Source organism: Labrus bergylta, chromosome 19 (assembly GCF_963930695.1).
Source record: "Labrus bergylta chromosome 19, fLabBer1.1, whole genome shotgun sequence".
Lineage (NCBI taxonomy): Eukaryota > Metazoa > Chordata > Actinopteri > Labriformes > Labridae > Labrus > Labrus bergylta.
In genome coordinates, this window is record NC_089213.1 from 14,518,905 (window position 1) to 14,540,514 (window position 21,610).

General features: G+C 40.9%; 1 protein-coding gene across 2 annotated transcripts in view; it reads right to left on the reverse strand.

Annotated features, from left to right (window-relative positions):
* dlgap3 (discs, large (Drosophila) homolog-associated protein 3) overlaps window positions 1–21,610 on the reverse strand; it is a 132,939-nt gene that overhangs the window by 65,695 nt on the left and 45,634 nt on the right. Inside the window, exon 2 of one of the 2 annotated variants that reach the window (XM_065948539.1) lies at window positions 4,637–4,711. The gene's annotated coding sequence lies outside the window, so the exon portion shown is untranslated. Of the gene's footprint in view, window positions 1–4,636; window positions 4,715–21,610 lie in introns of both variants that reach the window. The other variant, XM_065948538.1, reaches the window with a different exon arrangement.

A 21,610-nucleotide genomic window follows, 5' to 3' on the forward strand; every position in this document is an offset into this window, starting at 1 on the left:
AATTTCAGTTAAAAACTATAATTCACCCCTTGTCAGTTTAATGTGTACTTTATTCTTTGCTGAGTGTTTGGGTTTTGCTTCAGTAAGACCATATACCTCCTGTAACAAATCAAGTATTTGAAAGAAGATTCTTTATCATGTCCATAGGATTTGCTCTTTTCTGTGGCTTGTAAATGACGACTAATGGCTCTGAACATTTGTCCCTAAGTTTCTTCTCTCTCTTTTTTTTTCTAATTAGAGAGAAAGCCTTCAAGCTCGACATTAGCTGATGATTCAACACTGGACAAAAAAAAGAGCTTCTAAACATGGTTAAATGGGTTAGAAGAGCAGATAAATAAATAAAAATGGCAAATTGATGAGAAATGGATGGATATGAAACAGATAATTTGTTTAAGCCAATTACTGGCTACACATTTATTGCTTCCTCAACCTCTGCTTCAGTTGAAGTGGCCTGAAGCTACGCTGAGATTTGCATGAGATCAGCTGAGAATCTGTATCCTAGGCATGTTCACTTGGACGGCACAGATTTGTACCTATAGGCCAATATGAAATGTGTTTAGGATGTTTCATCACAGAGTTTATTTTTTTATTACCAGGCAATAAAAACACTACAGCATGACTCTCTACACTGTTTACAGTTTGTCATAGCGTTGCCAAAAATAGTCATTTTCACTACAGGCCGTTTGACTCATCGTAGCAGCAAAACACAGGCGTTAAAATAACATTGATGATGGCTGTGTTCAATTCAAAGAAGTCTGTGCAGTGCGTCATTCAGGAGCCTCAAACTAAAACACCTAAATATCATTATCCGTCCATCATTAATTTTATAACCTGTTCCTCCTGCTTCTGTGTCAAAATGCCTACAAGGAAAACGTCCCATTGATTTGTAACCTGTAATAAAAACAAAGGTATCTTATCCTTTTTCTGGGATGGAGTACCTGTTATTCTTATTTGATTAAACTTCTTTGACTTAACGTCATAAAAACAGATTAATGGACACTCTCAGGTGTATTTAACCTTAAAGGAAACTGGGAGATGTCAATCAAACACAGTACAGGCTAGCACTCACTGCAGGTCTAATCAGCATGATAAGTGAAAACACCCGTGAGGGGGGAAAAGTGGAAATGGAAAAACCAAAAACTGTCCTGATTATAACTCTGAGGAACATTTTCAGTATAAATTGTTATTACTTTAAAAATGTTACCGGTTCATTTACATTTTCTACTACTTTATACTTGTACTCAACTATACGTCAGAAGCATTATTTTTTAATTTAAATCCATTTTCAGGTCAAAATGGTGCATGCAATGAAATACTGCATTTGAAGTGAATTCCAGTGGCTTTCATTTTTTTTTTGTTGAAGCTTACTATGTCTTAAAAGTGTGGATAATGTGTAGTGAGCGGGTTGTCATGGCAGAATGGAACCCGGAAAGGATGAGCACGGCCCGGATGTGATGCGGAGGAGTCTTGTGTCACCCTGAAGACGTTCCTCTGCTTAGCAACCCTCACTATACATCAAACTGCTTATTACACAGCGACTTACTTCAGAAATCAATAATCCACCAAAGATATTGATTTTTGAATGATTATATACATGATATATGACTTCCACTAAACAAATAGTTGGAATCTACGGTTAGAGCTTGGCCATCTTCTGTTTTGTAGATGTGTCTGTCATAGTGTTCACTTTCACAAGTCTTTAAAGCTCTTTCCACAAAGTACACACACCAACATTGCCCAGGTCTACGGAGTGCAAAAGCATGCATTGCACCCTCATTTTAAATTTCTGGACCCAAAATTAAATGGATGCAAAAAACAAGTAATCAAAGATTTAAAATGTCAACAGTGACTCAGATTGTGTTTATTACATCCATGATCTGATGGTCACGACAGGTGCATGTGACCTATCTGTTCCCCCCGGGGACCACATGAAACATAAGACCAGCTATTTTTCATTGTTCTGGCGATCGCTGTACCTGCGCCCCCTTTAATCTCAAATTCACCCCAAGTAATCTTGCTCTAAAACTGGGCCTGATCCTTCTGCGGATTGATATGAATACATCTAGTCCTCAAGAGCCTGCGATTAGAGCCGCTTCTCTGGGAATTTCCTGCTCTTCATTGTAATGGTTTGCTCTTCTAAATGTGGTGTGCTATCAAGGGATAGCAGACTGTTGCTATGCTGAACTGGCTAATCAGAATCAAGTAGCTTATTTAAAAGCTGTGTGATAACATTTTTTAACACTTTTTTTTTTACCCAAAACAAAAGCACATTGTTCATGAACCCTCTTGATTTGTTTTTATGGTAATGCACATAGTAACCATAGCAACACTACTCCCATAATGAAACCATGAGTTTTACTGAAACCAATTCATGCTAAGTTGTTGTGGCTGAACACCCTTGTCAAACAGTAAATGGCCCTACACCAGGGGTGCCCAAACAGTCGATCGCTATCGACAGGTAGATCGCTGACTGATTCTCAGTCGATCGAGATGTTTAGTCAATATAAAATACAATTGTAAAATAAAAAAGTGATTTCAATTTCATCTCATTGCAGTTTTTCCCACACACGATACCTGTGTTGTGAGCCCAAGTATACTTCCGACCTGTTTGTATTTAATTTTTCATTTATTCATGAAAATGCTGCATGCATGAGAGAGCGAGCGGCGGAGATAGAGAGAGAGAGAGAGAGAGAGAGCGCGCGCAAGAGAGAGTGCAGGCATGCGCAATGACGTGCAGGTAAAACCAGGGGGGGTAAATGTTTTACCAAAAAGTCATATATAGAAACTATGCTACGAGTATTAAGCGCATTTGATGAAGCTGCAGCTACTTTTCTCTGCTCCTCTCTGCTGTCATGACTGTGAGCATGGCGGGGGACGAGACACACCAACAAACAGCGCAAACGCGCACACACACACATGCACACGCACACGCACACACACACACACACACACAGACACACACACACACACACACACTCACGCACACGCACACGCACACACTTGCACTGGAGCGCCAGCCACCATGCGAACCTTTTTACTTTTTACTTTTAGTGCTACAGCACACAGTTGATCCGTGATCCGTACGGACCGAGGTGGGAACACACGTGACCCGGTCAAACAGTCGGTTGGACTTTACTCCGTTCACTCTCACCGTGTCTGCAGCTAATTTAACAAAATCAAAATCATCTCACAGCAGCCTGCTGTAGTCTGTGAACATCTCCACACAGATTAAAGTTGTTTGTTGTAAACAAAATTAAGGGGAAAACATATGTGATATAAATACAAACTTAATACTAAAATGTAGCCTACCCTAAAATAAGAGTTAGGTAATGAGATATTGCATTATTTTTTACAGAACTCTCATTTATTATTTTCTGTTTGTTGTGTGAGTATTAAATGCGTTTGTAGGCTGTTGGTAAAGGCTATGGCTCACTATGTGGACTGGTAGATCTCGGCAGACTGGTAACTTTAAAAGTAGATCTTGGTTCAAAAAAGGTTGGGCACCCCTGCCCTACACTTACCATAAATGCAATCACAGGTTTAGCACATCACCAAAACAACAGCACAGAGCCATGGAAGGCTTCTATACAAAAGGGTTTCCTGTTCTTATGACATTTTGATGCATATGTGTGATCCCACTTGTACATCATCATCTGCAACTGTGCACTATAATCAAATCAGACAAAAAGGCCGGATACAAATGTTCAAATTCAGGGCATTTTGTCTCTAATTAGCCCTCTCTGTAGCTACAAATAAGGGGTAGTCTCAGAGCTTCATATTGTCTGCTCATCCATCTCTGGGCAAAAACAGAAGGCTTAAATATTGTTTCATCTGATGCAGTGATGGATAAATAGGTGAAGAGGGAGGATAAATAAATAAAATGCCAAATGGATGGAATGTAGTTGGATAGAAGACAGTTAAGTGGTTTTAGCCAATTAGAGAGGAGGAGTGGATAGATTCAGAGTGCTTCCAGACACCAGATGGACTGTGGAGTGCTGATGTCACAGCGGTAACGAAAGACTCAGGAGAAAGGAGGGAGAGAAAAGGGAGAGGAGAGAAAGCAAGGAAAGGAGGAGACTGAGGCTAAGAATAGTAATACAACCTCGGGCCAGCACAATCAGTCAGCCCAGCCTGCTATTTTTTACTTTACTACTGTGCCAGCCAGCACTTGTCTCACATCCTTCTTTTTGTATATCTTTCTCGACGTCAGACATCTCCCTGAAAAAAAATCTTTGGCCATCATTGTCCTGGCCACACCAGTGTTCCTCCAAAGCAGTGAGTGCATTCTTATACAAAAAGGGCATTCCTATCCCATGCATGTTTAGTCTTAATTCATGAACATGAACTGCAGCTTCAAAAGCCAAACATCTACAGAGAGCAACTCAATCAATGCTGCTTCTTCAGGTAAGATCAAACACTGTGGAGAACAGAGTGAGTGACATGCTTCTGATCCCTACTTCCTTAGAGCTGCTTCATTGACGTGGGTTAATCCTTGAAAGGTTCCACTGGGAACTCTTACGCTCTCCTCCAGGGGATGGATTTCAAGGACGCACATGACAGACACCGGATTTTCAAAGTAAGGGTACAGGTGACAAGTAGCTGCAGGAATTACAAGTGTGTGTGCATGCATACTTACCACAGTCTCATCAGGAAGTGGTGCTCCATGTCTTTAGGTAGAAATGGCCAGCTGAATGAGACGCTCTCGATCACTCTGCTGAGTAAAAAGAAATGAGTAGAACATCAGGGTAGCTCAAACTGCAAAAGGCTCACATGGACTGAGCACAAAATACCTGGCTGGAAGTATTTAGCTCAGTCTCACTTTGATTTTTCCACAGTACATCCCCCCCCCCTTCTGTCTTGGGAAAAACCTCCTCAGAAGCTTGGACCTGTAAAATAATCCCTAGCAGGGACCTGAGATTCACTGTGGTGTTAAAATGTGGTCGCTGTGCCTGTCGGTCCTGAAGCGAGAAGCTTCTCCAACTGCAAGGCTAACGCTACAGCTCCCCTGAAGCGCTATAGGCCCTGGATTCACAAATGGTTTGACAGCAGGGGGATATGAGGAGAGCCATGTTACAGTGGTGAGAACAGAATAAGCATTTGGGAATAAAACGCTAAGGGCAAGGGACTGCAAGAAAAAGAAAGGAGAGAATAAGAGGAGGGGATGACTAAAAGGCTAACAGCTTAATTGAGTGTGCGCTGCGTCCAATTACCTCCCGAAGGTAATCCTTAGACTTCAGAAAAGAAAAAAAAAACACACACAGTGGCTTACAAAGAAAAATAACAGTGTGTCACCTGATGTGAGAAAATATGCTTGTATAGCCTACTTGTGGTCATAGAAATGGAGATAATCAGACTAACACAGCATTGTGTTTGTCCTTGGCTGTGCCAGAAGTTGCCAAATAACAACATCTACTAAGCTAACTGTGGTTGCTTTGAATTATGCCACAGGCTACGCACACTTTATTACCCTTTCATTAGTATCAGCTTGAGTGTCTGCTGTTAGCTTTAAGCATTAGCTACCTGGGCTCTTCCTGTCAATTTGTGCGTCATTATAGCTAGCTTACACTCTCTGTATGTGTTACTTTGAGGCTCCATGGCAACAGCAGCCAATTTAAATTTGCAGTCACTGAAACCATGTGAGAACTCATCTTCAGTGTGACTGGATGTATTCCTACATTTCCCAAAGAGCCCAGCATGATTCAATTTTAGCAATGTATCACCTGGTTATTGTATTTTGCCAAGCTAATAGAGTTCAGTAAGGCACAGATGTATTCAGAAACTGAAGGGCGTAATCCAAAATCGGTTTAAATATGCATTGTGTGACATGAAGAGCTGCATCCTTGCAAATCCTACAGCTGAGAATCTGCCTCTGTTGCTCATCAAGTGAAGCATTGCAGATGCTACGGTCTCCCATTGATTTTTTCCCGAAAAGTGTGCATGTGTGTGTACATGCGTGAGTGTGTGTGAGTGCACGCTGGTGTGATGTGTCGCTAGCTAGCTGCAGAGATAATTAGAACACAACTCTTTTGCTGTCCCTGCAGGCCACTGATCCAGCTGCTTTCATCTAATATAGGTCAGCTGTGACAAAGCCCTCAGCATGGACACTGATGATCAGCTCTGCTAGCTCTCTCATACACTAAATATGCAGTTCAACTCATACACTCAACTCAACGCACACACATGGAGAGGCATGCCCCCTCACATGTGTCTCTATAAGGAGACATCTGCAGGTACCCAGACTTAAGGCCTCTACATTAATGATGTCTGCCACAACGGGTGGTCGAGTTCAGAAAAACGCAACCCTGCTTCCAACATCATCTGCCCACCATCTTCAAGCAACTTCTGACAAACCCATTTCACAAACGCACTAGTTAATTCTCTCAGCAAAACAAAATACTGCCAGGCGTAGTCAATGCAAATTTATCTGGATGTTCCCAAATTAATACCAGACTGCAAATAATCTTTAGTATCTGTGACGGTAAGTGTGCTTGTTTAATATTCTGTGGTGAAAGAATTACAATAAATTGAGTTTAATTTTGCAGCTGGAATGCAATGGATACATCTACCACAAATTGAAATTTGATGTAACATGGGATGTAGTTATTAAGTCCGTATAAGCTTGGTGTACTAACTTTTCAAAACAAAAGAAATTCACAAGAAGGCCTGCAGTAAAGTGAAACATTCTTCTCCCCATAATAGAGACAGCTGTTGAACTATTTTCCCAAAGATTTTTCAATCTAGTATGTGCATTTCTTACAAATATTGAAATCGCAATCATGCTGCCCTGTTGTGGATTTGAATAACTGAAATGTCTGAAAGTCAGAAAGAGCTCCTCTACATAAAGCCACCTCAAAAACCATAGAACACCAAAACACGTGTTTTTTTTAAATAGAGGGTAATTCCTCCTCAAACAGCATCATATAACACAGCTACTTAAATCGTAATAGGGAGATGAAACGACCAGCTGTTAAGATTCCAACCTGGTTTAAAATAAAAATGATGGATTTGTATAACTTTCCAGACTATTTTTTTTTTTTTTTTTCACCAGTAAATGCTTAAAAATCTCCTTCTTTTGCTGTGCTTTTCTCTTACATTTGCAGTTTATTCTCTCTCCTTTTTTCTCTCTCTCAGCATGGCTGGAAGAGCAAACTCATTTGGGCACTCCGTTCTTTGGCAACAACTGTGGAACTCAAAGTTCACATCCGCATAACCTCTAAAAATGCAGTGAGCGCTCCAGCTTAGTTAACAATAATCCTAAATACACTCATAGACACTTTCTAAAATGCAGGCGTGCAATGTTTTTGCACATCATTTGCACTCTCACATCAACTTCTTCTGTTTCAGATAGTCAACTCACCACTTGTACAAGCAGGAGGATCACTGGTCATCAGAGGTCTCCCTACTGATGGACCAGGTCTAAAACTGCAGAGTATGGAGGAAAAAGCAATTACTCTCTTTTTTTCTGTATTTACTAAACTATGTTGCCCCTCTCTTTCCATCTCTCTCAAGTGACACTGCTATGCAGAGAGCGATTTCAAGTTGACTTCTTCAACTCCACCTTCAAACCCAGTGGATTGAGGACCATCTGAACAGATATAGCATCATTATCTTGTGCCTGCTTCACTACAGTGGGCTTGTAAATGGGACAATAATTGGTGACCAAGTAGTGTCGTAGCCTTTGGGATTGCTTGATTGAGAGACCCACGCTATGTCGCATTGCGGGCCATTCATGCATTCTCTTGACTTTAATCACCACTTTTCGCCCTCATTCAGCCTCTCTTGATTTTTTTTCCGCTCCCTACGTATGCCCCAAGAATGCAAAACTAGCAAGTGGGATCATGCAGGGCTTTTAACAACTGCGGCTATTTATGCAAATACAATCAATATTTGATAGTCCCTTTCTCCACTACTTCTCTCTCTCTCTCTTCCTCTCCCCCTCGTTCACTTCCTCTCTCCATCTCCCTCTCTAACAAGAGGACTGCAGTAGGGGCATTAATTAGGGCCAGACATGCGCCAAGGATTCCCCACAGGGCTGAGCAGCACGGCCAGTTCATACCAGGCCAGGAGAGGACAGGTTTGGTCTGACCAGTGCAATCGAGTAACAATGAGAGAGCGCGGAGGGAGCATTGCAGCAAAGCAATCTACAGCAGGCCTGTTAATGGCTCTACTAAGCGTGCTACTGATGATGAAAGCACAGCGCTAATTATGCTAAACATAAAGTAAACATGTTAAAGGCTTTGTTAGTTGTTGAATTGTTGAGGGAATTGACAGTTTGCTAAGCCTTAGTAACTGTTGCTATGCCTAAACATTTTTGTTCTGGCAGGACACATAAGCAGCACAGCGATTAAAGTTGCTAATTAAACCATCTGAGGGTCTGGTTCACTAAGAATGGTATGCGACCTTAATCGCTCCCAAATATTGAGCATAATGCCCCCCCCCCCGCATTCTGTTCTGTCTCAATTTCTATTTCACAAAGTATATAACTAATAATATTTAGGTACAGAGACTCACATGAAGTTCTCCTGCTCCATGCAGTTTGCTCTTGTTTTGCATTTTAATCTAGAGGGGAGCTATCTGTACCTTAACTCTGAGGGCAGATGCACTCGCATCCTGTTGGAGCACTATTTTGTCCACCTAATGTTGATGACCTAAGAGGGGAGAGGAGAGGAGAGGAAACTTTTTTTGAGTGTATTGTGAGGCCAGAATCTAAACAGGCGGTTATTTTTTTTTTCTCTAACTGTGCATGACTATTAGTGTCGGTGTTTAGGAATTACTCATTTGTCAAACAACCTAACAGATGACACTCTGTGTTCCTCATAGGTATCAGAGCTTAAGGCCAGGTGTTGTTCATTAAGGCAATGACACATATCACAGCTGTATTTGACCATGGACTGAAGCCAGTAGTGTAGTGTGGCCTGAAGAAGTGGGTATACTTTTAATTTTCCCCCAAAAGAATTGTTTCTTCAAGAGTCCCATCCGGCAGAGGATAGACTGCCTCTGTTATGAACAGTTCAAGAATCCTCTTGCATATTTAGTGCATACTAGCCAATTAGAGTTAATGTAGGGAGGGTCATCCGTTCACCATCCAAAAAATTGGCTTGCAGCATACTACTGAATATTGTCAGCCAATGATTGGGGTGAATCAGAGGAGATTTAGAAGTGAGTTCTGTATATGGAGACTCAATAATAAGTAGGTATACCCTGCACTACACCACTGACTGAAGCTGCAGGAGTGCCCGTGTAGCCTACCGTACCTCAGCAAAGTATTTATAAAACATTTTCATTGAAAGAGACTTTGTAAAGAGCATTGTATCCCTGTATTCTCAACTTTAAGGCGTATGTTAGACCCAAAGAGTCCGGAGGCTTAGTTCCATTTGCAAACCACTGTCCTACATTTAGGACATAGCCCATAGATTCTTATTAACTTCTCAGGGATTTCCACAGGATTAAGTTCAGACAACCCGAGCAACTTCCTTAACACCAGCCATTTCCAATTATATCCTATTAACAGAACACTGACTTCAGCTCTGCAAACAGCCTATAGGGGATTTCTGTCAGCTTAAAAGACGGCGGGGGAAAGTTTGATAACAGTTGCATGTATTTCTTCCATACAGCTGTGTATACTGCTCTAATTGTATTCAGGCCAGCATACCATGGAGCTCTGTGATAACCCCTGAATCACACCGACACGCATCTTTGAGTGAGACGTACAGTTAATGCCATGCCCATCATATGCACACACTGCAGGGATCATGCTCATACCATCTCCAGTAGTAGATAATGTTTTCTGTAAAGGCCCCAGATGCACCCGGCCTGCTAAAAGGAGCTCCTATAAGCAGCAAATTAGATACCTCATAGACTGCAGAGGTGATGCGTCCTCAGAAAGGAGAATTAAAGGAGATAGGGAGAGAAGGAACAGATGAATGTTTTTTTTCCCCTCTTGTGATCGATGAGCGCAGGGCCAGATGTAACCGATGGATGAAGAAAAGCAATAAAAGAAATATGCCAAAGAAAAGGTTAGCAGAATGAAGCAGAGATTATAAAAAGAAATGTATTTTTTCTGACGCCTTTCTTTCGTGAGTTCAGTCGAAGTGCTTCAATCGATGCATCTGTCGAGTTATTGTAAAATGTGTATTTGCTACAGCGTAAAAGCTGATGGGGGGAAAAGTAGATTTGCGAATCTACTAGATGTGAATCGAGATTTGACTTAGCTGAAGTTTGAGACACATATTTCTGCTCTTAGTCTGAGTTGCAAACAATCTTGACAGTGCTGACCTTTTGAGAGAACTGCAGAAGTCCAGAATGGAAGAAGTTATCGTATTCTCTGTGTGGAACCATGCAACTTTATAAAGGCCTATAGCTGCTCTGCTAAGTATGAATTGCTCCACAAAAGAGATGCGGAATAGTTTGCGGAAAAAAGAATAGAAATACAGAAATGTCCTCCTTCATCACTTCATAACAAAATATGAGGATGCAATTTTATATTTATGTACTTAGAGAATTACTGTTGTAAAGTTGCTCTAGAGACCAAAAATGTTGTTTTTTTTTTGTACCAGGCTGTAACATTTTTATTTCCGCTGTCAAATGGACATTTTAGCATGGGACCTAATGGGGTTTCCCTCGCTTTTGCAACCAGCCTCAAGTGGACACTTGAGGAACTGCAGTTATTGGCTTCATCATTCAATCCAGGAAGCTGCTGTCTGTTCTGGCACATTTTTTTTCCCAACAAATATTAAATAAAATCATTTGTGCTCATTTTTCATGCAACTCTTACGCATAGAATAACTAGGCACTAAATGATTATGATTCCAAAAGTAATGCTTTATTTTTGGCACATGCTGTTCAGAATAGTTGTATCACACTTTTAAAATGATATTAAATTCTTAGTTCCTGAGGTACCATTAACTATGACATCAACACCAGAGAAAAAAAAATAAACACTGTTGGCCTCTTCACAACCTTTTTCTGCAACTGGGACTGTCACCTTGCCAAAGCCTCTCCACATGAGCAGCTGGACAAAGACCTTGTCAGTTGACACTTTCTCTCACACACACACACACAGAGACACAGGCCAGAAAAGGGTTAAAAAAAAAAAAAAAAACACCATCATCTCCTCTGTTAATGCTTTTTTGGAATGTACGCAAATCAAATTATTTTACCAGCTCCTAGACACACTGCACACCAGAGTGAGATGGCACTATAGGTGCTCTTAAGCTGGCACAGAACAGCATGCATAAATCAGAGGGAGCACTGCTGAGTTGAATGGATGTAAACTGCGAGGAAGGGCACAGAGTGGTTGAAGGAAGGTGAAAAGTAATAGAAGGACACAAGGGGAAATGAGATGAATCAGGGAAATGAAAAGAGGCAAAGACAGAAACAGAGGTAAAAAGTCTTCTTTATGCTCCACTGATGTTTGAAATAAGTAAATCATGTGTTCAATCAGTGCATGCGTGTACTAATGTGAGCATGTGCATATAAGATTGTGTGTGTCTATGCACACATGCAGCTGTGCATTGCTTCACGGTCATGTATTTTTGTCGTCACACACAATTTTTTTTCCCTCTGTGGTCGGAGCAAAACACTTAACCCAGCTCTTCCTCCACCTGACAGCTCGCCATTTTTCATAGCAGTTCCTCCACGCTCTCTTTCTCCCCAACTCTTACATATCCCTCGGTTCTCATTAGGTGATTCCTTGGCAGCAGCTGGGTACAGACGGACTCGGAGAGTGTTTCGTCTTTGCTCACTCTCTTTCAATCAACCTCTCGCCCTCTCCTGCTTACTCCTTTTACCCCCCCTCGCTGCCTTCAACTGGTCCACCTCAAACCCCTCTTTGCCTCCTTCCTCTTTTCTAGCAAGACATCGTTGCCGAACCTTTTCAGTAACTTCTACTCCCCTCTAGCCTTTCCTCGCTTCCCCAAATTGCTCTGCTCTTACAAAGCCACAAGGAAAAGATGACGAGGAACGGCGCCCAAAAAAAAAAATCACAAAGCTCGACAGTGCCTCCTGTAATTCTTGGAGAACGGCTACAGTTATGATTAATTCAAATGTGACTGGTGAATATCGCAGTAGCAATGATGCCCAGGAGCATGCAAATAATCAAGACTCCTTCTCATTATTCTTAGTCAGACCTGAGAAAGATTCCATGTATGTGTGGGTGTTAGAACATCACAAATGTGTGCACTTGCATGTGTGAATCTCTAAATGTGAACTTGTGTCCGTGTTCCTTCACCCGAAACTCTATCCCGTGCTTGCTATTGAGCATTATGGAACATTAGACAAATATACTGATTACAGAAATGTGTGTGTGTGTGTGTGTGTGTGTGTGTGTGTGTGTGTGTGTGTGTGTGTGTGTGTGTGTGTGTGTGCAGTTGCAATTGTGTGCATTGAGTTGCACACAGAGAGGTCATTTAACAGAGATGGTCTCAAGGCAATGAATATGATGTCCATTGGTGGGGGACTATGGGTAATATGACACAAGGGTTACAGCTGGGGTTTCTAGCACTCGGGGCACGTCATCAAGTTCCACACAAGGTCACCTGCAGTTAAACACAGAGGTCATCATTTGCACATTATTGGGAGCAATATGTTTTATAATTTCAGCAACATTCAGCTTCATCTCAATGAGATGACCGATTTTTTTTTTTTGTTGTCCTCGCAACTGGCATCTAACATTACTTGAATTAGAAAATCAACAGTCACTCCACAAGCGTGTGGCTGCCCTTGCTTGTTTTCAGAGTGCACTCTAACTTCATTCAATCACCTTCAATGAGAGTTCAACAGCCTTCATCTTTTTTTAGTTTCAACTGAGCGTTGACTTTCCATACTTCCCACTGTTTGAGAACAGATTAGTCCACTACCTTGAGCGCTCTCTCTCTCTCTCTCTCTCTCAGACTCTAAGTTATTACATTGAAAAGATTCAGGATTTGCACTTCAACAACAAAAGATGCTTCAACAATGCTTTTCACTGTTTCAACTTCAATCTACGGGGTGACTTTGGAGTGCTTCAGTTGTTTTTACCGACCTCCCTTTCACTGTCTCAGAGACAGACAGTAAAGGCAATGTGAGATGTTTTAACCTGTGGGATTTTCAGCAACAGCAGCATGCCTACATTTTGTTCAGAAACCTTAGTTTGTTCTTGTTATGTGTCCTTGAAGTGTTTTGTTTGGTTGGAATTTCTATGGAAAAATCATCAATTAAGTTTTTCTGCAGTGTTTATTTTTTTCTGTGAGATTAATTTTAGTATATTTTATTATTTTATTTACATCTGAGCACAAATAAGCAGGTATCCATGTTTCTGTCTACAGGCATGGCTTGTTAGCTTAGCTTCTTCATTATATCTAATAGGCTTGCCAATAATTTCACTTCAAAATTTTGATAGATTACCCCTCACTATTCTTTAAGCCCTTCCCTATCAGCTAAATATAATCATCTCTAGCCAGGGGCGCACTGGGATAATAATTCAGGCCGGGAGTTTGACACCATCCCAAGCCACCCTGTCCACACAAATCACTAATTGTGTACGCTAACTGTCCTTCATCGTTACTTGCAACATAATATAAACTGCAACATGACTAAGTGCAATATCGAGATGGAGGAATCAGCAATTGAATGATGATGGTAAAAGTGTCATAATACGGCATAATATCGACATATTGTGCTGCAGAGATGCTCAGGCGGACAAATGATGTTCTCCAGGTGTTACAAAATGTCACAAGTCAACATCATGATTGCACCTGTTTCAGCAGGTAGGCAGTTGCTAAGTGCGTCACGAGGCACGCTGTGACGCCAATTTTTTTGCCCAGCGCCGCTTGGACCAGTGGTGATTCTGGAGTCTGTTGGGGCCGTAGGCAAGAATTCACAGAGGGGCCCTTCAACCTTCATTCATTAACGTTGTGTCATAAAGATAAAAAAATTGCAAAATGTAAGCAGAAGTGAGAGGTTTACAACTGTCGATGAAATTATTTTGGCCCATGGCTGTGGTTTAAAGTTTGTCAGTCCTCGGGGGCCCCTTACTGACCAGGGGGCCCCAAGCAGTTGTCTGCCTTGCCTGTTGTCAAAGCAGCGCCTCTGGCCTGGACACTATGGCAACTCTCTTAGCACAATTAAAAAAACAAGAGAGACACACTTGCATAATTATGATAATGCGTGCCTTCAGAAATATCTATTCACTCATTCTTGTTGCTCACACTGACAGCAGGCCAAAATATAACCTCAGGCCATCGGGAAATGTCCCGGTGCTCCAGACCTATAATCTGCTCCTGTTTCTGACTACAATAAACAGAGTAGGTGACAGTCACCCATCAGCAGGGTTCAAAGTGGCTACCTCCAACGGTTGGTGTCATGGTGCCTTCATCACATTATTAAGAAACATCCAATCATTTAAAAGAGTGGATTTGAGGAAGACATTTTTAACATTTATTTCAATCAGTTGTTTTGTTTTTTTTACCAAATACCATCTGCTGTATCAGATTTCCTCTCGATGGTCCCACATCCAGCTAAATACGATTCCTTTGCTTGTCTCTATCTACCAAACATCTCTGATCTTATCTCTAAATTCCAATTGGCATTGAACCGACATCGCAGTTCAGAATCTCAGAAATGGCATATCTGTTACTTTTAATCACTCCATCAAGTTTTCGAAGTCATGGAGTTCAGCCAATCAGAAGTGCAGATTTCCAAGGGAAGATGAGGGAACTGAATGAATGAGATCAAAGTTGTAAGGGTCCTGTCAAGGTCACATATGATGTCACAGTGGAACGCGTCTCTTCAAGTGAAGTCATCAAAGCCTCATTAATCCTTTCACTCAGGCCCGCTACGGCAAATTAGTTTCACCACTCAGGTGATTGTGTGTGTGTGTGTGTGTGTGTGTGTGTGTGTGTGTGTGTGTGTGTGTGTGTGTGTGTGTGTGTGTATTTTAAGGTCTAATTTGTGCCACTGTCCAGTGTAAGTGCAAACTGAGCTGTTTATGTGTGTAGTTGTGTGCACAGATGCTAATTGAGTTTAAAATTCAGCTCTTCAAAGAAACACACAACACTGCTGGTCAGATGCTGGTCATAGAAAAGTGCATCATCAAACAGCCACATTACAATGACAAGTATGAAGGAGGAGGCATAAAGAGGAAGACGGGAGCAAGGAAAGCATCAAAAACAAAGAAGGATATATCTGATAACCTCTTTTACCTGCTTTTTTTTTTTTTTACTTTTGCTGCATTGCTTTCATTTAAGCGAGAGACAGAGAGGGAAGAAAAGTGCTGATAAACAAAACTGGAGAGGAGTTTATTTATCTTTAAATTGTCATCAACCTGTCGCAGTGCTCGCAGTGGAACCACTGGGCGTAACATTCGTCACGGACTGGCTGCCTCCGCGGCGATTTGCATATTCCTGTTTGCATAATGCACATAGGTTTGTGTGTCTAATTACAGAATAATGAGCATCAAAATGGATTGCCTGCGTATCTCTTCAGTTTGGGGAGTCAGGCTTCATCTGAACAGTCATTTACAGTCTTGAGTGTGTGTGTCTGTGTGTGTGTGTGTGTGTGTGTGTTAAATGCAGGTTCTGGAAAAAAACAACCGACCCTGTGACCTTTAAGTGAGAAAGGTTGGAGGAAAGTCAGGGGTACACTCAAACACACACACACACACACACACACACACACACACACACACACACACACACACACACACACACACACACTGAAGAAGCCAACACTGAATGTCATGTTGGGTTAATACATTGCTTTTGCAGATTGAAGATTCACCTTATCAGGGGAGCATGTACGACACTCCATCACATGGAGCTTTGCTAAAGGCCAGCTCTGTCACAGCTGCTTTGTGAGTCTCTAAGGTAACTGCTGCACATATTTGCCACATACATATACACACACACATAACCGGTATGGACACCTAACACAGAGGCAGCAAGGGCATGTCCAGGGGGATTTTGGGCAGCATGCCGCCCTCTGATATGTAAATGGTCACCCCGTGTAGCCATAGTGTTGTGCTGTCGTCGAACTAGTCGAGTAGTGTGAGCCAGCTCTTCGACTATGAGCTGTGAAGATGTGAGTGAGTGAGTGAGTGAGTGAGTGCACACGTACATCATGCCCCTTTTATAAGTCAGCGTGTGGGAGAGTACAGCCATTCATGTCAATGGAGTCTGGACAAGTCAAAGGGAGGAATACCTTGATTTTACATATACATACATTTAAAAAATAAAAGCAAAGTAAATGCAACAAACTGCCCTTATACCTGCATATGTTTGCTCATGTGGCGTACAACACACCGTGTGACAAAGCCCTTTTTTTGAGGCCAAATGTTATTACCCAGGAAGACTCGTCCTATTTCAATTAACAAGCAAAAAGCTGCAGGACAAGAATCACACTGTTGATGTCAACCATGCAATTCCAGCTGAGAGAGAAATGGAAAACGGAGGAAATGGGGAACAGCTAGACACTAATGAGCGAATGGGAGCAAAACAGTGAAAAGAGTTTTGACAATGAAGGATGTCGTAATTTGGAAGTCTATCCTTACAACCTCCTCTTCCTTTCTGCCCCTCTCATTTAATTGTCCGTCTCGCTTCTGAGCATCTTGATGTTATTCTAGCATGTGGGTGCGTGTGTGCGCTGATTGTCAACATCAGGCCGCGTGGGCTACAGTTTCCCCCGGCGATGAGTGGCCACATCATTAGAGAGAGGTGATTATCTTACTGTATTCTATGTGACGACACTGGACCACACACACACACACACACACACACACACACACACACACACACACACACACACACACACACACACACACACACAGACACACACAAGCGGTCTTTTTCACGCTCTTTAACAGTTTCTTTCCCTCCGTTTCATCAGTCTGTCAACATTTTTCATACCCATCACTCTCTTTTATACCCAGCGTGAAGACACACACATCGATTGGAAAGCGGCCACCCAAGTGATAAGAAAGTGAAATAATGCCAATGTCTGTGTGTTAGCTTGGTTTCCCCTATGTCTTCATTGGTCTGTTTCTGGGATTGCAAAAGTTTAGAATACAGAAAGTAACTTTAAACAGAGTCAAAAAGTAATGAAGAGAAATCAAAACGCAACGGTTTATATTTAAATATAAAATATTTAAATGAGATAACTCATTTCCTCTCCTACATAGATTCATCAAAAGGCTTGGGAAATGTGCAATGGCATCTTTACTGCTTTGGCTTGTAGCCCTAAAGCAGTAGAGGGATTAGCGTAAAATTTGTTCTGTAAGGCTCTGGCTGTACGATGTGACGGGGATCTAAATGAATCCATCTCAGTGCAATGAGACCAAAGGGGAAAGCTCTTTTAAGAATGAGGAAAAACAAACTGAAGAGGTTTAAAAAAAGAAAGAAAAAAACTGTTGCTACAGGATTCGGCCTATTAAGCCATTCTGTAAGATCTCTTTCAGCTTGTGCAGAATGTCAAAGAATCAATGGCTGAAAAAAAGGGGTTGCTGTTAGGTACATGTTGCCATGGCAACTTGGGACAGCGGCACGGTTTGTTTGAGCCATAACATTATGTTGAGTAACTTGCTGTATAATCATTTTCTGCTTATGTCCTGAGGCTGACCGGGGCTATATTGTATTTTGTGTAGCCTACAGCCCTGCTTGAAACCAGATCTGACACCAACCTTGTTTTATTAGTAACATGAACATTTTTCTGTTTGTTCCACTGAATGTGTTCATTAAGTAATTTTCTACCTATTTCCTGTGTGCAATTTTTTTGTTGTTCAAACCATTGATTACATGATGATTCGGGAATGAAACATGACACTTAAGGTAATATGAAAGATAAAAGCACTTTACTATTTTGATGCACTCTTCTTGAACAACACTCTGCACATTACACACAGAGCGTTAAGTGTCCGACCATCATTTTACCACATATTGTGCGGTATGGCCCTTCTGTTAACACCAGAAGACAAAAGCACTCTCACTACAACCTCCTCAAGTGCTCTCTTCTCCTCAGAAAGCATCAGTACACCTTGAAGGGAATGGGATATTCTACTGGGATAAGTTTAGTTTATGTTTTGTCTAAAACAAAAAAAAAACCTCAGTTTAATAAAAAGACTAAACACTTTTGTTTGTTTGTCTTCTAAGCAGCAAAAGGACTAAAATGATCATGAGTCCTAAATTACAGATAATAAAATAGTGCACTTACTGTCTACTCTATATCTGGCTGAGTTATGCAATAATTAACATGAGCAGTTCTTAAAGGTCAGATATATAAGATATTTACTGAATTAAATCATAATCAGACATTAAAGAAACATGCCAAGTTGAAGTGCTGGCTTCTCTGTCAACAATGCAGCAACAAAAATGTCTTCCTCCTGAGTTTAGATTCTGGTCCGGAATCGTCTGTATTTGTTGTGACCTAAAAAGCCTCTGCATTTTTCTAATGGCACAACCAGAATAGGGGTACTAGGATAATACTGTACTATGCTTTTAAAAAAAAATGAGAGAGGATAGAACACAGACTGATTTGAAGACCTACAGTATGCAGAGCTGATAAAATACTGAAGCCTCAGTGCAACCTGGGTGTCCATCGACTCGAGGAGGGGGCAGGGGGAGAAAATACTTCTTCAATTCCAAACTGGTAAAAATGTTTTTTCTAAAATATAAATATACCCCTTTGTACTTGATTTCAAATCTGGAAAAAACATGTGTAATATAAACTTTTGTTATAAAATGACCAGACAGGTGGTGGGGGTGAATATACATCAAGTGAATGAACAAGTTGTTTACTTTCAGCAGGCATGTGTCCAACTTCTTTGACCCTTACTCTAAACAAGATTTCCTTGGAAAGCTGAGTTGTTTGCTCCGCTCACTTCGCATACAATCCAGTGTTATTTTAAAAGGAGGTTAATGTATCTGTTGGAAGTTAAGTTTGCATCTGTTCTTTAAAGCTTCCAGCACTGCTACAGGTTACACTCAGATTGAATGTGTTAGTCTGCAGCAGATGGTAGAGAAATTGAAGGATGCTTATAATAGCAAAAAAGTATTTTTATTTTTACATTTGCTTTCTGACCATGAGAAGGTTACAGAAACACAAGTGAGTCTGACGTGCAGCAGAACAAGCAGGATGCCGAAATTTTTTTTCAACAACTGTGTTTGGCAGTCTTATTCTCTTCCTGTGATGCTGTTTCTCATTATTCTCTTAATCCTGAGATCAACTCATTAAACAGAGCAAGAACATCCACACACTGTCAGCATCTCCACAGGAACAAAGTGCCAACACACGGGAAGCAATTCACACATACACACAGACCTCACACCATAAATCTCTCTCCCCTCTCTATACGTCTCATGGAGTCATTTATGCTTCAATCACACGCTGACTCTCCTTAGATTTCCAGCATGATGACATGTGGCATTTCACTAATCAATTTTTCATATATGACAGGCTCAATGCATACACTGAAGGCTGGGATTTTCATGGCTTTTCCTGCTTGCCTCTCAAAGGCCTCAACATTTGTGTGTATGGAGCTGAATGTGAAAGTTCATGTTCTGTTTTTGTGTGGGTTGGAAGCTGTTTGGGATATGAATTATCCTTTCCCCCACAAAAAAAAACCCCAATACAATATGTATGTTTGGCAAAAGAAAACTGTCAGAGTTGATCTCTGTCCGGGCCTGCTGTGTGCATCTGTGCGTGTTGCTGCTTATTTTGCATTCATGCATTCCCTCATTTGCTATCTCCCTCAGAACAGTCCACTACAAAAATGACGTTGTATAAGTGTATACTGTAAAATCCTTTCACACGAGATACTGCCTTGCATAACATTTCTACCGTTCTGTTTCGCTGCCTATCTCCCCCCCCTACCCCCCCCCCACACACACACACACACACACACACACACACACACACACACACACACACACACACAAACAAACAAACACACTATCCTCTAGGAGCACTCAGTGACATTCATATTACATGAGTATTCCTCAGTTCTGTAGCCACACAAACATACAGAAGAGCATGCATATTTTCTCACAAAAACACATGCAGAACCATGCTTATATAGAATGTGCGCGCGCACACACACACACACACACACACACACACACACACACACACACACATATTCTGACAACTCAATGGTATATATATATATATATATATATATATATATTGTTTTTTTTACAATACATTCATCACAACATTCTTCATAGCAGCTTGTTGGCTAGGAGTAGGTAATTATTTATAAAATATATCAATATGAAACAGATTGTATCAACAATTAAAACATCTGCTTTCTATAATATATATTAAAATATAAAGCTATAAAATTGCAAGTTTTTCTTATCATTTTGATTATTTTCTCTTCACACACCTCTAGGGTGCCTTGGTGGCTTTGTGGGTGATAGTAGAGTGAATTCAAAATAACCCAAGTTTTATAAGACAGAAGTCTTTAGCTAAACATGACATACTGTACTCTGATGATTGTGGTCCTTACTTTTAAAATCACAGACTTTTAAACACATAACCTTTTTTTCCTTTTTTGATTTTCACATTTTGTGTTTAAGTGTGTATATCTCAAAGAATGTCAATGGTATTGTTGAAATAAAAGTTGCTTAATTGTGATTAATAACTGTCTGTGAACATCCAGTCCAAATTTGGTGACATTCTGATCTTGATTTCCAGTGATACATGAGATAAGGCTAGAGCTGTTCCTTTTTGGAAAAGCGTTAAATTTCACTACTTCTGGTTTTTGGTAAGAGCCAAAAAAACTACCCAAAAAGTAATTTTGCTGTAAACTGTTTTTACCGCTATCAATTTCACAAACCTGACAAGTTATTATTTCAAAAAGAAAAACATGGTTGTGCTTTGTTCTATCTTGACCAACTGCCTCCTCTGATTACAGTTCATGAGTTCAGGCTGTACATGCAGGTATTAGATGAGTTGCTTTAGATCAAATGGAGAAGGAGATAAATGCTTCAGAAAGTCATGGAGGGAAAATACAACTCTTCTGATATTTATCAGCTACAGAAAAGATCGAGGTTTAAAGACGGAATTGAAAATCATTGCAAGCTGCAGGACAGGAAAAAACAAGACAAACAAGCATGAAAATACAACACAATTTCTCAGAGGTTTTAAATACTAACTTTTCTGATTCTCTGCCTGCCATACTTTGAGTTAACCTTCTTTCGCTTCTTGCTTCTCTGCTGATTTTCTCTCCTCTCCTGCCTTGAGGTTATGGGCAGTGTGCCAGCAGAGAGAAAGAGTGTGTGTTTGTGGGTGCCCGTAGAGAGTGTGTAAACTCGACCTCTTACCCACCCTCAAGAGATACAGACCATCAAATATGCATATGGCAGCCAGAGCAGCTATATGTGCTTTTGTACAGTACGCTCTCAGTCAGAAATATTTCTGCTTTAAAATGCATTTATAGAAATCATTTGCATCATCCCTTCAATTACTGCCCTCCTTTCATATTTACAATCTCATTTCTCCCACTTGTTGTAGACAGGCCAGATTGTGACCCCTCCTCTGCTCTTGCACGCCTGCCCTTTTATCTTGCCTTTTCTTTTTTAAGCTTAGCATCAGCAATTGCTGCTTTTCCACCAGGGAAACTTTCAAGATGAGGCAAGGT